The following is a 17,877-nucleotide window of genomic DNA, read 5'->3' as shown; positions in this document are numbered from 1 at the left end:
GCAAGAAAAGCATAGCCGTGTCTTGATTATATCATGATCAATTGTGATGTCCCAAATACAACAGCGGGACTTTACTTCAGGAACAAGTAAAAAGAGATGTTGGTGATGTGAAGAATAAGCCCATCTTCAAACATAGACATCACTGGGTGAGACTTTCTTATTGTTTGGCATGAGTGAATTTAGTGCTAGATTCGTGGTTTATCCATAAAGCAGGTACAGCACAGACAACAGTAATGCAAGCTTCCCCATGAGCCTGCATCAACCCTGAACTGGATGGATCAGCATGACCTTTAATTTTCATGCCCATTCATTCCTTGTCCTCTCTGAGACTCCCCACCAAAGGACCAGTTATGATGGTGGGGGTTTTGTTTTTGTGAGGTGTACACTTAGAGAGAGAGAGAGAGAGAGAGACCAGCTATTCATTTCAGAAGCTGAAACATCATGGACAGGTTATGACTATTAGCCTGTGCTGAATTGGAACTAGTGGCCTAGGGCTAACAAGCTCTGTATGCCCTTATCAATCTAGTAGCCAATAAATATCTCTGGAATAGGATTTGATCCTATATAGCCTGAAAATCAATTTACTAGAGACTCAATCCTGCAGTCCTAAAGTTAGTGGGAATTCCGTCTGTGAAAGGACTGCAGAATCAGATACTTAGGGCTACTTTATTTCCTCTGAAATTCTTATCCATATTACAATAATTACTCAGGACAGGGCTTAAGTCATTTGGGAGATTTTAGTTTGAAACTTATGTTAACTGAAAGTGGGCCTAAAAAAAATCTTAAATTTAGACAGTTTCTCAGGAAATCCACAGTGCGTCTGTTTCAAGGCATCGTGAAAAGCACTAGTAGCAAACCATGGAGTTACAGTTCTTTGACACAAAAGCTAGCCATGAAAATATTTATTGTTTACTAAAAGACTCTTTTTCAGTCCACTCAAGTAATTTAATATACTGTGACTCTACAATCCTATCTGATAAAAAGCCATTTATAAATAGAATAACAGCAATTTTGTCATAATGCCTGTAAAATAGCTGTAAATCTGCCCATATACACAGCACCCTCCAGTATGACTGCTATACTTAGCCAACTGTTTTGGCACTAAACTCTGGCCCAGTTTACTCTTAACTATAATCCTCATGGATTACCTAATACCTATTAATTTTTTTCCCTTTTATAATGTCATAGCTGTATGACCACTTGGTATCACATGCCTCCATTATGACATGGTTATGGCTTCCTCCAATATATGCATGTATTGAAATCCTGGATCTGCTTCTGATTAAGGTAGATTTACCTCTGGTTGACTTCATATTATAAAAGAATTTTTTCTGCAAGCAACCATACTCATGCTCTGGAAAAATGTATATAAAATAAAGTATCCTAAATTAAATTCTGATAGGGATTAAAAGTGAGCATTGTTTGAAAACAATATAACTTTTTTTTAGCAAAACCAGATTTAATTCTAAAAAAATGGTGTAACACTGTAAAAGTATAGGGACAGATTGTCAGCTGGCATAAATTTACATGGCTCCACTGAAGTCAGTGAAGCTACACTGATTTACACCAGATAGGATCTGGTCCTGCCATCTATCGTTAAACATTTGCAGCATATCCATTCTAGCCCCATATTTTCAGTGGATTATTACACCTTGGGCAAATTGTGTCACCTCTCAGTGCTTCAGTTTTCCCATATATAAAATGGGGATAATAATACTTACCTCCTTTTATAAAGTGCTTTGAGAAAAATCTATAGAAGAGCTAGGTATTAAAAGAAAAATTATAAAACATGTACAAAAGATGCATAAACATAACAAGTTACTGCTGGATGCTGGCTCAGTCACTATAAAATTGTTAACCAGTTTATCTTAATACATGCTCTTTCGCTAGTTATTTTAATTTTCAATTTAATGGCTCAAATTCTTTTCTTGGTTACACCAGTTACATCATTAGTCAGAGGAGTTACTCCAGATTCACACCAGTATAATCAGAAGGAGAATTGTGACCAATCTTCATGAAAGGTGCCATTTCAACAGCATTGGAAAGGGCTGCCCATAGAAGAAGTACAGCACATGCAGCAGCAGTACACATACATTACTTATGTGCGTCAACCCTGATCTTTATGGACCCATCAGCCTACTACAAGTACAGTTCAGCTTCCATTTCATTCAGTCTCTCTGCTGTCTCTCTCAATCAACTGCTGTCCATTGTGGTGGTTTTTTTTGTTTTTTATTTTTGATGTTAGACCCCTGCTCTCCAAAAACAGTCCACCAGTATATTTCAAAGCCTACTGAATAAGTGTAACTGGACAATAATTTTTTGTCTGGGACAGATTTTAACGTACTCTCGCGGTGATTAAGAAGAAGTGGAATCTAAAGTCAGAGTAGTACTCTACAGTTTATCATGTAACTGTTTGGCAGAATATCAGTGCTAAAATATTCCTGTAGTCTTCTGGATGTAAAATCTTGAATTCTTTTTTAAAAAAGATTGGTTTATCCATTTGTCCTTTATCATCTCTTTTTCTAAATAGTTGTTTTTCACTGTTGAAAAGATCTCATAAGAAATTTTTGGCAATACTCATTTTCTTTTGATTAAAAAATGGGTACAGATAAAAGGAGGAGACTATCTGTGGAAAATATGTGAACGCTATCTGTAATATTCAGTATATTCCTAACCATTTAAGGTCCTTTAACTTTTTGTTCCATTATATCTAAAAATGTAATCGCTTCTGGCAAGCAAGTTACACATAACTGGTTAAGTCTAAAAAGAAAGGGACAACTGAGTCTTTAAAATTGTCTCTTTAGATTGATGGTCTGTAGCCTTTTAATATATTTTGAAATTAATATCTCTTGGCAATATAATGAAACATGTCTTTCGTGATTCACTCAGTCTGAGTATTGATTTTGATTTAGCCCTGAAGGGTTCAGTTCATGAAGGAGTTAGGCATCTTCCACAATAGGCTTTCTTAGGAAAGTGTGGAATGCTGCACAAACAAGTAAATTCACAAAGACCCTCTAACTCTTAAGATTAACACTCCAAGTGAACTCTGAGCTTTCCCTCCCACACTCCCCTCCCCCCCCCCAGATGAAATATAGAATTCATTTAAGTGGGATGATAGTCCCATTGTAGTGAAGCCTTTGATAAGGGTATTTTAGCTTTTGGAGAAATTTCAAAGTGTGATCTCAGGAGAAAATTAAAAAAGCAACAACACATTCAGCTTACAAGGCTAACACAGAGTTTGGCAAATGTTATTGGATGTGCCAGTTCATGTTAGTTGCAATGTTTGCATTCAGGAGATTTTTAATTAATCTGAGTTAGAGTGCACTTTTCATTGTACATGCAAAAATTGCTGTTTGCAAAGGTGGGTGAGGGGTGGCATGGATGAATATTTGTATGTGAAATCGCAGTGTTGAATGTTACATATTAGTGAATAGGAAACTGCAAACATATAGCCATGTCCCCACAAGTACAAAGCACTTGCTTTTCAACTGCACCTCCCATTGACCGCTCCTACTGCATGTGATTATTACCCGTCAGCAACCTGTTTATACTTCAGCAGAAAGGAGGTGGTGCAGCTAAGCAAGGGCTGGGAGAAAAGTAAGATGTGGCCAAAGGATCCACAGCCGTGTGGCTCCACCGATCAAAGGACCCATGTTTGGGCTGTGCAGCACCTGCACTGGCAGACCATGGTGGAGAAGTCTGTTCCTAGATTCATAGAGTTTTCCTGTGCTTTCCACAGGGGTCCAGATTCTGGCTTTTTCTTTTTTAAAGAAGAGGGAACTAGTTTATAATGTGGTTCGATTTTCCACATTTCCTACCCTGGACTATTCTTGTTGCTGTATGATTACTCTTTATTGCCCTGTTGTGTGCAATGAGTTTATGGTACTAGTCTGGGACTCCTGTTCCAAATAAGCGAGTGTCTATAATACAGAAGTTGACACTATTTGTAGGCACCCACAGCCAACAGACCAAAGACTGAATGAGCCCTGGAGCTTGAACTACCATCTCACTCCAGCAGAGGTTTCGCCAGGCATAGTGGTGGGGAAGGGAGCACCACCATTATTCATGCTGTACTTGTTATGTGGATAAGTTTCCAGCGCGATCAGACACACACCCCCCCCGGCACCAAAAATGTTCTTCATTATTGTAGACTTTAATTGCTTCTAAATATTTGAGATCAATGTTTTGTGTTTTTCTCCAGGTGTGAGTGCGTCAATGTCCCCTACAACCTAAGGTCAATGCAACTTTTCTCATTTCTGGTGCAGAACTCCCATTGACAGAATGTAAGCAGGAACTGTCTTCTACTGTATGTTTGAATAGTCCCCAGAATAGTGGGCCCACAATTTAGGTTGGGGTCTCCAGGTTGGGTGCTACCATAGTACATATAATTTGATAAGAGTTGGGTGTGCAGATGGAGGGCAGTGCATGGCCATTAATGTTTGGATGTTTTTAAATCCCATTCTGTATGTTTGATGTACATAGAGCGCAAAGAAAAGCTACTGAGAAAATTCTAAGAATGTGCATATGCAATTTCTGTTGCAAACCAGCAATCAAAATACATGTACAAATTCCTATGTAAAGTTCTTACATAAATAGAACTATTTTGTATTATTTGGGACCTCTGATTAATTTTTTTTAACATGTCAGAGCTTTGAACATGCAAATGTTCATGTACAGTTCAACAAAAGCTGGTGTCATTTTTATGGCTTGACTCTTCTTGAAAATAGAGCTGTTTGTGCTTTTTTTTGGATGTGGAGTAGCGGGAGGTGGCCTTCTGATAAAACACTTCAATTAAAAAAAAAAGGTATTTATCCAGTAAATCCTGGAAGCACATCAGAAATGGTTATTTGTTTCTAAGGGCTTGTGTACTTGGAGCAGTGTTGTGAACTACAGGGGTGTGATTTTTAAAGTGCACTAATGTGTTATATGTTACTTGGTTTATGTAGACCCTGCTGGTGTGCACAAAAGGCTCCCTAGGGTACTTTAACATAGTTCTATTTGAAACAGTACTACGTGAAAGCACACTAGGGAAGAGATTACTCATTACATTACTCTTTACAGTGGTATTTAGTGTAATATACATTACTCATTATGGTAAAAGAAAGCTTTGAAAACCCCTGATTTCTTTGGACATACACATAAAAAATGAAAAATTCTTTAAAATAACCCCTCTCCCCCATTAAATTAACAAACCCCGAGAAACAGAAGCCATACTTATGTTATTGTAGTAGGTTAAATAATTAGCATAAATCAAAACTGCGCTCTTATCCGATGGAAGTTATTTTAAAACATTGTGTGTTCAAATGTTCTAATGAAAAATGCTGTCACTGGACAGACAGTAGCACCAGCTACCACACACAGCTCTATTCATATGTCTCTGCCTTGACCATGGAGGGGTGAGAGGGTAGTTCAGTATCTATAACTATTCCTTTCCCTCTCTGCTAGAATGACACGTAAACATCTGCGGCTTTATTCTTACTGAAATTCCACCATATTATCCCCTTAGGAAGTGGGACTGTCTGGTGAGAAAGTGACAGGAGTATGGTCAGTGGAATACACGTAGGCCAAGGATCTGCTGATGTGGTTTCACATGCCTCTTTCTTCTTCTTAGCAATGGCAGCTTTGCTAGTTCAGCAGGCAAACTGCAACTGGTCTCGCTCAGCTCCTCTGATAATATATCAGAAGCTTGGGCCTGATCCAAAGCCTGCTAGGTCAATGGGCTTTGGATCAGACCATTAATGTTTGTTTCGTATTATACATACTTGGAACGGGGATGTGCTTCAAACAGAGATCATTTGCTGTGTGCTTCTTCGTAGGTAAGTGATGTAGAGTGGCTGTTGGTGCTGCAGAGTAATGCTGCTTAACCACCCTCCTCAGTGAATGTGCCACTATCCCTTTTTCAGCATCACATGTCCGTCTGTGCTCTCTGTGCTGCGTGAAGGGAAGGGAAAATCCTCCCTAAAAGTAAGAAAATATTCACTCTTTTGAATGATAGAATCTTAGAATTGTAGGACCGGAAGGGACTTCAAGAGGTCATCTAGTCCAGTTCCCTGCACTCATGGCAGTACAAGTATTCTCTAGACCATCTCTGAAAGGTGTTTGTCTAACTTGTTCTTAAAAATCTCCAGTGATGGAGATTCCACAACTTCTTTAGGCAATTTATTCCAGTGCTTAACCACCTTGACAGTTAGGAAACTTTTCCTGATGTCCAACCTAAACCACCCTTGCTGCAATTTAAGCCCATAGCTTCTTGTCCTATCCTCAGAGGTTAAGAAGAACAATTTTTCTCCCTCCTCCTTGTAATAACCTTTTATGTACTTGAAAACTGTTATCATGTCCCCCTTCAGTCTGCTCTTTTCCAGACTAAACAAACCCAAAAATTTTCAATCTTCCCTCATAGGTCATGTTTTCTAGACTTCTAATCATCTTGTTGCTTTTCTCTGGACTTTCTCCAATTTGTCCACATCTTTCCTCAAATGTGGCACCCAGAACTGGACACAATACTCCAGTTGAGGCCAAATCAGTGCAGAGTAGAGTAGAAGAATCACTTCTCGTGTCTTGCTAACAACACTGCTGCTAATACATCCCAGAATGATGTTTGCTTTTTTTTTGCAACAGTATTACACTTTTGACTCATATGTAGCTTGTGATCCACTATGACTCCCAGATCCCTATCTGCAGTACTCCTTCCTAGACAGTCACTTCCCATTTTGTATGTATGCAATTGATTGTTCCTTCCTATGTGGAGTACTTTTTATTTCTCCTTATTGAATTTCATCGTATTTACCTCAGACTATTCCTCCAGTTTATCCAGATCATTTTGAATTTTAATCCTATCGTCCAAAGCACTTGCAACCCCTCCCAGCTTGGTATCGTTATGTACTTGCATGTGATTCTAAAAGTACTTTCTCATTGAAATGTCTGTTTATTATGCAAATTAACAGGGATCTACAAGCAGTAAATCAATTAGAAAGGGAAATGGATTTCTTTTTCACTAGTCACTAGTAGTATAAGCTGTATTTCCAATTTGCAGCTCACTCCTCAGTGAATCAGCTCATGATCACTAGTGCAGAATTATTGCTGTTGCTCTAATAGGGAAGAGATCAAGTTTTTCCAAGCACTGTTCCAGAAAGTCAGATGCACCTGCAGAATTTCATAACGTCCTGCTTCAAACTATCAAGATATAATGTGCATTATTGTTGGCTACTGATTCCGTTTTCACAAGAATTAGTACAGATAACAGGATTTCTGCTTTATTTTATGTTTGTACTTTAACACAGAAATGTGAAGTGCTTCTCAGTTCCAAAGGAAGGTTACTTAAGATTGTCTAAACTGTTCAGATTGCTTTGGTTTTTCAGACTAAAGTAAGCCCCTGTTCAATTATTACTGGCAAAAAGAAAAACATTTCAGTTATTTCTTCATGCCATTGATTAATGTAAATGTTTTCACTATGCATGCACTGTACGTGCTAGGTAAAGAAACACATCTTAAAAGAGATTCCATGCAGGCAATTTTTCCATAGAATCTCTACATTCCCTCAAATGACATAATCTGGTAAAGGTACATGTGCTGGGCCTGACTTTTTGATCTTACACCTCTGCAAATCAGGAGTAACTCCACTGAAGTTATTTAAATTACGCTGGTGTGAGAGGAGAATCAGGCCAATGAACATCATTGATGGGCCTGATTTTCAGAGATACTGAGTGTTCACAGCTCCCATTAACTTCATTTGGAACAGTGGGTGATCAAAACCTCTCATAGATCAGGCCTGGTACATTCAGTATCAGGAGGTCAGTATGATTGCAGAATATCTCACAGATTATAGATGCCTTCAGGGAACTCTGAAAGGTATTAAAGGAGAAGATTGTCCAAGTGGTCTTCTTGGAGATCCTTCCTGTCCCATGGACAAAAGAAGACACAAGGCAAAAGATTCTCTAAATGAACTGCTGGTACTAAACTAAAAATCAGTAGTTCCTTAGATGCAAATGATCCCTACTTGATTACACTTGTTATGTGCCAACAGAATAAAGTCCAAACCAGTAAAATGTATATGTACTTGGTTCTTCAAAAGGGGCAATTTCACAAAGCTGAAACAGTAATGAGCCAGATTAGATGGGAGAAGGAATTTAAACAAAAAAAATATGGATGATTATTAAGGACCATTTAAGAAGCCTCAATACTACAGGCTATACTCAATACCAAAAGCCTCAATACTACAGGCTACTCATGCTTAAAGAAACCCCACCCCACCACACTGGCTCAGATGGGATGAGAGAGCAGCATGATATATATATTAGAATAAATGGAAAAAGAAACTAGTTATTGTAGAAAATTGATAAGGGAAGCAAAGGGACATAAGAAGAACTCTATGGCCAGCAGCATTAAGGACAATCAATATGGGTTTATGGAAACAAATCTTGTCAAACTAACTTTATATTTTTTGATGCGATTACAAGGTTGCTTGATAAAGGTAATAGTATTATATAATAGACTGCTGTAAACCATTTAACTTAGAACTGCACAATATTTTAATTAAGAAACTAGAGTGACACAAAATCAAAATGGGACACATTAAATGGATTAAAACTGGCTGATTGATAGGTCTGAAAATGTGATTGTAAATGGGAAAACATCATTGAGCGGGTGTGTCCTGCAAGGATCGGTTCTTATTCCTATGCTATTTGACATTTTATCAATGACCTGGAAGAAAACATGAAATCATTACTAATAAAGTTTGCTTAGGACACAAAGACTGAGGGGTGAAAAACAATAAAGAGGAACATTGGTGTGTTTAATTTATAAATATGTCCTCATCGTTTGCCTGTCTTTAATCAATGTCTGTTTACTGACTTAAAACAAATAGTTCTAGATTATATGCAACAGACTATTAGATATTATTCTAAAAGGAGCTGAAGCAGCGGGTTAAAAGAAGTCATTGACATCTTTTGGTGCTGCAAGAAGAAACTACAGATAAGTTACTTCAAAGTAAGGAAGCCTATTTTGCTTTTGACTGCAACCAGATAGAAAGTATGGGTGAGAATATAAGTAGAAGCTTATAATATCGAAAAGTTTCTTAGAAGGCAAATTGGACTGCCTGCTTCTATTGTGAGACATAGAAGACTATTAAGAAACATTCAAAAACAAGCTCCAAGGGGTATATTACAGATAGAGTGTAGGAGTTGCAGCTGTTTGTTTTGGAATAAGTACCTTAGTTCAACTATGAGTTTTCGAGGTATGCCTGTAAGCGCGCGCACACACAAATTACTCCTATGCCTGGATGATGTTGTAATGAAGGAAAACATACCAAAATATGCAAAAGTATTTGGCTCATGTCAGAATGCCATTCCAATATAGTAGAAAACTGCCTTTTGTGCTGGAATGTGTAACTGTCTGAGAACTACTGTATCACTAGAATGTTTCCCATGCCATTTAAACTTCCCGTATTGGATACATCATGCATTGTGTTAAAACACTTAGGGCTATATTGCAAGTGGCCTTGTGCAAGTAGGCAGGAGAGAGGGAAGGCTATTCACTGCTACCCCTTGCGTGGTCTGAACAGGGTTGTTCACAATAGAAGTCCTGCTTGTGTCCTCCTCCACTGGGTGAGAAAGTCACTTCAAAGGGCATGGCGAGAGGTTCCCACACCAGCGTGTGGAACAATGCCAGTGTACCAGGGAAGGACGGAGCAGATCAAGCCGCACCCCCCAAATGGACAGCACAGCATGTGTATACTCTGTGTGCATGGAGCATCCCTGAGATAGTTTGTATTACTTGTGGTACAATGTGTATTAATGCTCCCCCTGGGGTGGCTCTACACTGCCCCCTTGCAGTGGGCTCTTAACAAGCAAGTCAATAGTGCCTTGCTTGTTTGAGTTCATCCATTTGGTTGAGGGGGTTGATTTCATACCCCAATACCTAAAGGAATCCACCCTGCGTGGGGGCAGCAATTCTTGCACCCCTGTCCTCTCTCTGCTTTAATGACGGTGAAGCTCTGCTCCCAGAGGCTGCTCACAAAATGCCCATAATCAACTTATCTCCTGGCTTGTCATTCACTCCCTGGCCACCAACACTGACTTTTGGGGTTGCCCGGGCTAGATATAGGACTTCAGTGAAGTACATATTGGGGGTATCTTGGACCACCACAATTTCCATCCAAGCGGTTTTTTTGTTACTGGGGTCCCTGTATCCCACTATACTCAGGGATGATTCAAACTGCTCATGGAGAAATAAAATATGTGCCAGGATATTACAGGCAGAAGATGTTAAATGAGTTAAAGAAACATTAATAAACCACTAAATGCACATCAGAGTTTCTCATAGCAATGGTGGTGCTGATATTATTTGTAATTCTCTAGCACTTGGAGGCCTCCATCAAGATTGGGGCCCCATTGTGCTAGGTGCTGTTCAGGCACATGGATTGAGGCAGACCCTGCATCAAAGAGCTTACAATCTAAACAGAGAAGAATGAACCTGGGCTGAGATTTTAATAAGAACCTAATGGAGTTAGGTGCCCAAATTCCAATAACTTTTAATGGGAGCTGGGTATCTCATTCCCTTAGTTGTCTTTGGAAATCCCACCCATATTTAGGAAACTTGTTGGTGTTTTGTATGTTGGCCAGCAACATACAAGGTTTCTTCCCCTGGTATTTCTAAGGTGTTTCTTCCTGTGCACATGCATAGTCATTATGGCTTAGGACAATTCTTTCTGAGGGCTAGTCTACACTTACCTGCCGGATCGACGCGGAGAGTTCGACTTCTCGGAGTTCGAACTATCGCGTCTAATCTAGACGCGATAGTTCGAACTCCCCGCGCGCTCCGGTCGACTCCGGAACTCCACCACTGCAAACGGCGGTGGCGGAGTCGACCTTGGAGCCGCGGACTTCGATCCCGCGGCGTCTGGACCGGTGAGTAGTTCGAACTAGGGTACTTCGAATTCAGCTACGCTATTCACGTAGCTGAATTTGCGTACCCTAGTTCGACCCCCCTTCTTAGTGTAGACCAGGCCTGAGATACTTTGACACACTCTGCTTCTGTGTTAAGTATGTAGCTTTTGACACTTATTGTCCCTTTTGCCATCTGATTTCTGTGGTAGTCATGTGGTCCCTAGTGATAAGGTGCAAGCTTTTTAATAACTACCTGTCAGTTCATTATATCTGCTTTCTAAAAACTGGATCCTTGTTACCCAGATATGTCAGTATAGAATCTTAGAAGAAAACCTTTCAATACTGTACCTGCAACTGAAGCACTTCATACCTTAATACTTTGCATACCTCCAGCACTTACCATCTTTTGTGCCCCAGGACTATGATTTGGAGAGATCTTTAAACACAGTGAGTGACAATTTCAACAATTTTTTATTGTTATTAATCCTAGAGTTTGTGTGGCTGGTTAAGCCTCACCCAGAAAGCCTCACCCAGAACAGTTTATATATGTTGTTATACTTTGGAATGTTAAGTGTTTTAGATGCAGTCCCTTTTGGGAGCTTTTATATAAAGAACAGGTTTTCTTCCATGATGCGAGCAAGGATTAAAAAAATAATAATACTGAAGCTGCACTGTATTGTTTAACCTCTTAACAGTTTGTGATGTCATTTTTTAATGTATTAAGAAAAACAAATGTCACATTTTGAGTTTGAGATTTAGCCAAGCCAACTTCAAGAGATTAAGTGTACATGTTCCAAACATACTAATATTTTATCCAATTAGTGAGTGCCAGTAATTCATTTTAGCCCTCTTCTCTCTGGCTCACTCTCTAGACCTCTTCACGTAAACTGTAGGTTGCAAAATCAAAGGATAACCTATTGATAAGCTACAGATAACATTGAGATTTTTTTGCCCCTGTGAAAAAGTTAGTTTTAATGTTTAAATTTTGAATGTGAATTTCTAGCAGCTATTTTCTGCTGGGATTACTATGCCATTTTATCTAATTATTTTCCACATTCTGTTTTTCATATAGGGCGTGTTCCAAAATCTGCTGAAGTCAATGGGAAGGCTATGACTGAATTCAGTGGGTGTTGGATCAGGGCTACAATGGACAGGAGAAAAAAATATATAGTGGCTAAAATTAAAAGACAAGTGCTGATTCAAATACAGCCACATTAAATCCAGGAGATGTATGTTTAACCAACAAACTGCTACCTTTGTTTATGTTAAAAATGGTTGGGTGAAGAGTAAACATTCTTATTTTTATTAGCACATAATTCTAGGGGTTGAAACTCCTACAGCTGTGGACGGGAATATACCATAGAGACAGCCTAATACAGGAAAGATGATTTGGCAGACTAGAAGATGACATCCAATTTGTCAGGATTGAGATCTTAACTCACTGAAATATTTCATATTATAAGTTATGGTTGTTTATTGAAATGCCTTCTCTGTTGATTGATTATTTAACATCTGACAGAAGGCTGAGGCCAAAACCAAGCAGACGTTAACTGCCAAGAAATGCCTTTTTTGCTGGTCATTTATGTTAAACAATGGGAAATTAATAAACATGGAATATAGAAATTTGAAGAACATTTATTAATCTGATTTTTAAATTAATTAGTTCCAAGTTGAGCATTTTACTGTAAACAGACCTAGTGGAAGTGGCATTAACCAATAATAACTTACATTTACAAAGAGCCGTTCATCACAAACTACCCCAATGCACATCTGAAATGCCACTACTTTCAGGGAAGAGGGTTGCAGTCAATCTGCAAACAGCCCTTTAGGTGTCAACCATAAAGGAAAGGGGAAATTTGGACAAAGCCCCAGGGCAAACTCTGTTCTTACAAAAAGTGCCATGTCCATGGTGAGAAGTCATCTGAAATATAGGAAAACAGGGCTTCATTCTGTTCAACCTGGGTGAGACACAAAGGGTCAGATTTTCAGAACACTTAGCACACACAAGCGGAGCCAAAAGAGCTCAGCTCCCATTTAGGCATCATGCTAAGTGACCAGTTTTTTTTAAAGATTTCAGTGTCCACAACGGATGCTGCTGGGTGATTCTCTCTTGAATTCTGGCCCCTTATTTTAATGCTAAATGGAAGCTGCACTCTTTTGAGCAATTGAAAAAACTGATTGTAAGGGTCTTGCAAAGTTCTGAGAACCTCAGGCGTAGTGTTCAGGAACATCAACTCCCATTGGCATTATGGTACTAAGGGGCACTTGGACAGTTGTGCCATGGTGTTGCTATGGCCTATAGCACAAGGGGCTGTGTCTCCCAGGAATGCAACTTAAAATCAATCTACCATTTTACAGACAGCCTCTGTAAAGAATGCAGGGTACACATAATAGATTTACAGAGGCAAACGTGAGGAAAGATGCTGCAGCATCCTGCAGAAACAGCAGCAATGGAAAAGACCTGCTCACAGCTTGAGAAAGAGGGAATTACAGTAATCATGTCTTATGGTCATAATCTTATCTTGTTTCATAGATTCCAAAGCCAGAAGGGACAAGTGTGATCATTTAGTCTGACCTCTGTATAACATAGAACTTCCCCAAAATAATTCCTAGAACGTACCTTTTAGAAAAAAATCCAGTCTTGCTTTTAAAATTGCCATTGATGGAGAATTCACCCATGGCCTTTGGTAAACTATTCCAATAGTTAATTATCCTCACAATTAAAAATGTACCCCTTATTTCCAACCTGAGTTTGTCTAGCTTCAATGTCCAGCCATTGGATAATGCTAGACCTTTGTCTGCTAGATTGAAGAGCCCATTGTCAAATATTTGTTCCCAGATGGGTACTTATAGACTCTGATAAAATCACCCTTTAACCTTCTCTTTAAGCTAAATAGATAGACTCCAGGAGCTCAGTCACTATAAGGCAAGTTTTCTAATGCTTTAGTCATTCTTGTGGCCCTTCTCTGAATCCTCTCCAATTTATCATCATCCTCTTTGAACAGTGGACACCAGACGTGGACACAGTATTCCAGAAGCAGTTGCACCAGTGCCCAATGCAGAGGTAAAATAACCTCTCTGCTTCCCTTGTTTATGCATCCAAGAATTGCATTAGCCCTTTTGGCCACAGAGTTGTACAGGGAGCTTATGTAAAACTAGTTATCCACCATGATCCCCAAATCTTTTTCAGAATCATACTTCCCAGGATAGAGTCCCCAATGCTGTAAATATGGCCTATATTCTTTGTTCCTAGATATATGCCTTTACATTTAGCCATTTTAAAATTGTTTGTTGCTTGCATTCAGTTTGCCAAGCGATCCAGCTCGCTCTATATCAGTGACCTGTCTTCTTTATTATTTAGTGCTCCCCCAATTTTTGTGACATCTGCAAACTTTATCTGTCATGATGGTATGTTTTCTTCCAGGTCATTGTTAAAAATTTTAAATAGCATGGGACCAAGAACCGATCCCTGCAAGACCCCACTAGAAAGACACCTACTCGATGTTGAGTCCCTGTTCACAGCTTTCAAAATGTAATTATCAGTCAGATTTTAATCTATTTAGTGTGTACTATGTTAATTTTATATTGTTCTGGTTTTTTCATCAAAATGTCATGCAGTGCTAAGTCAAACTCCTACAGAAGTCTAAATATATTTTGGGATGCAAATCCAGACCAATTTGGGGTTGTCACCACCTGTCCTGTAACCTTGGAAATCTCACAGTGCTTTGCTGCTGCAGCTCCCACGTGGGCCACTCGAGCAGCCTATCGGCCTGCAGGTCACACACTGAGAGTCTGTGTGCAAGACAGCCCTGATTCAGCAGTAGTCACCCCCAACAGCCGGGCAACAGCCCCACTCTGGCTTCCACCAGCCTTGGTTACTAGTTGCAGGGTAACCCTAACACAGTCCCAGTTCTGCATATTCCCAAAACCATGTGCTCTGCAATGTCCAGTCCTCTCCTGAACAATTCAGAGAAATCATAAGGTTCATTGCTCCTGTAAAGAAACAAAACCACATCATAGTTTATTAACTTAACTGGGGTGAATACACCCTTCATTTTAAATACCACATTGAGTTGCTTTCCAGTAAAATAAAACAAATGTATTAATCCTAGGTCATAGGTTAAGTGATCAGTAAAAGGAATAACGTTAAAGGGTTACAAGCAAATAAAAGTGAAAACATGCATCTAAAAGTCTACAATTTAATCTAGCAAGACACAGGCTTTGTTCAAGATGGTTTCTCTCATCAGTCATTTTCTTCCCAGCCACAATTTACTTTCCCTCAGTAAGGACCTTCTACAAAAATACAAGCTGCTGGCTTCCCATGTCACCTCAGGTGAAAGATCTTTGCTTAAGCACATAAGTGCCAACTTTCCCCGGCGCCGGTGGGTGCTCGCGCCCCCTGGCCCCGCCCCAACTCCACCCTTTCCCTGCCCTTGGCCTGCCCCCATTCCAACCCCTTCCCCAAAGTCCCTGCCCCAACTCCGCCCCTTCCATGCCCCTATTGGCCCCATTCCCCAAATCCTCGCCCCGGCCCCATCTCTTCCCCAAGCGCGCCACGTTCCCCTCCTCCCCCCTCCCTCCCAGCACTTGCCGTGCGAAACAGCTGTTTCGTGGCACACTCAGGGGAGGAAGTGGAGCGGAGGCGGAGGCGTGCGGGGGAGCTGCTGGTGGGTGCAGAGCACCCAATTTTTCCCCGTGGATGCTCCAGCCCCGGAGCACTCATGGAGTTGGTGCCTATGCTTAAGCAGGTTTCTCACCTATATTCAGTTCCAGACACTTCATCACCCTCCCCCCGCCCTCCCTCCCTTGGTTGAAAGTCCCAGCTTTCTCAGCTTGCAAAGGCTGTGTTCCCTTATCTGTCTAAGATGGATGTCAAAGATGGCTTCTGTCCTTACTTATATTTTCCAAAGCCCAAGGCTTTGTTTCAAGAGACAGGAAGACCTCATGGTGCTTTTCCCTTCCTTTGGGCTTCCTATCCCCCTGCTGGTTTCTGTGTAAACGGAGCTTCCATTGTATCTGGTCACATCATGCTTAATTGACATAGGAGATAGGTAGATAGCTGTGACATTCCCTCCAGTCTGGGCAGACTGTACAACCTAATATCTATAAGTATCCATAATTCCTTATATAGTGGTAATACATACATTTCACAATAATATTAATCAGCACTGTGTCATTAGCTTTCAGAAAAAACCTTCCTATGCACTCTTATAATACAATAATATTGTATACAATCACTGGATTCAATTGCTTATCACTTGAGGTTCAGCCCCATCTTAATAGAATAGTAAACCTTTGAAATGGATTTTTCTGAAAAGTAAAACCCAGACCAAGCTTCTCTGTCCTGCTGGATGTAGATGCCATGCTGTCTTCTCCCCCTCTTGTTAATGTGAGGTTTGCCTCTATACCTTCTTACCTGAATGGGTCTGTTTACTGCTTATATGAAAATTGAGGTAAACGCACATTGTTTTGTTTAGGACGGGCCTATTTAACAACTCCCCAACCTGATTCACACACACTTTAGTTATAATTCCATAACTCTTCATACCCATTGCGTACATACATCACAAGAATATTAATGATCAGTGAGTTATTAGTTTTCAAATGATAGCTCACAAGGCACATTTTGTACAAAGATTATTACAGTGGTATGTAGGGTGTTAATACAAGGATGCTTAGTGTCACAGTGTGCCATGCTAATTTTTTATCGTTCTAGTTTTTTAATCAAAATATCATGCAGTACCAAGTTAAACCCCTACAAAGGTCTAAATATATAACATCAATACTATTATCTTTATCTATCAAATTCACAATCTCATAAAAAGATATCGAGTTAGTCTGTCAGGATCTATTTTCCATAAACCCATGTTGATTGGCAATAATTATAATTATTTAAATAATTAATTATCCGTGTTTAATTCTTTATTATCTGCATCCCATATGAGTTGTTCCATTATCATACCCTGGATCAATGTCAGACTGACAGTCCTATAATTACCAGGGTCATCATGAGGGCTCAAGGTTATTGTGTTCTAAATAAGAGTGCAGCCTACACAAATGGTGTACTTGGTGGGGGAAAAAAGCACTTTAATACCATGCCAAACCACATGGCTTGTCAAGCTAAAGGTCTGGCAGAAACTGACACCACGGTTCTTAACTTGACTCAGTACCCCTGAACAAGAGGAGTCACATAGGAATGAGCCTCTTTATCTAAATCAGGGGTTCTCAAACTTCATTCCACCCTGACCCCCTTCTGACAACAAGCCGGCGGGGCGGGGCAAAGCCCAAGGGCTTCAGCCCCAGGTAGGGGGCCTGTAACCTGATCCCTGTCACCCAGGGCTGAAACCCTCAGGCTTTGGCTTCAGCCCTGGGGCCCAGCAAGTCTAAGCCAGCCCTGGCGACACACAGTTTGAGAACTGCTGATCTAAATTATCTCTGTCCAAACCTTCTGTTTCCCACATTCAAGGGCTGCTGCTGAAGTAGCTTTGATACATTCAGTTGGCAATATCATTGAAACATTCCCAGAGATCAGGCATCAGACTTTGCAGAATATGAACGAGGAGCATCCTACTATTCTACCTCATGGTTAGAAATCATTTTGCCAAGTGGCCTCATGTGTGATTTAAAAACAGAAGACAAGACAGTGACCTTTTCTTCTGTGTATAACTGGAAAAAATGGAGGGCTGTTCTAGGCATAGCAGCAATGTATCTTTGTCACCAAAGCAATAGCCCAGCGTCATTTGTATCAGAAGCTGCAGAAAGATCCAGCATGGCTAATATAACCAGCAGCCATAGCTCTACTATCCACAGGAAGTTTACTCATGACCCTAATCAGGGTGTTCTCAGCTCCAGATGAAAGCCAAACTAGTCTAAGTGCACCTGAATAGTCACTGCAATCTCATCTTCCCCAAAAGGTAACCTGTGAGAGTTGGCAACAGTGCCTGTGCCAGGCTATCATCACATTATTTATAACATTAGTAACTGTCAATAAAGG

At 40.1% G+C, this 17,877-nt stretch overlaps 1 long non-coding RNA gene across 3 annotated transcripts in view; it reads left to right on the top strand.

The window, feature by feature from the left end:
• Nucleotides 1–11,300, top strand: part of LOC123372362 — a 40,503-nt gene extending 29,203 nt beyond the window's left edge. For 2 of the 3 annotated variants that reach the window (XR_006580239.1, XR_006580240.1), the window contains one exon: nucleotides 4,202–4,467. This is a non-coding gene — a long non-coding RNA (uncharacterized LOC123372362). Of the gene's footprint in view, nucleotides 1–4,201; nucleotides 4,468–11,186 lie in introns of those variants that run through there. The other variant, XR_006580241.1, reaches the window with a different exon arrangement.
• The last annotated feature ends 6,577 nt before the right edge of the window (nucleotides 11,301–17,877 follow it).

This window comes from Mauremys mutica, chromosome 6 (genome assembly GCF_020497125.1).
Source record: "Mauremys mutica isolate MM-2020 ecotype Southern chromosome 6, ASM2049712v1, whole genome shotgun sequence".
Classification (NCBI taxonomy): Eukaryota; Metazoa; Chordata; order Testudines; family Geoemydidae; genus Mauremys; species Mauremys mutica.
This window is presented reverse-complemented; position numbering and strand designations above follow the sequence as displayed.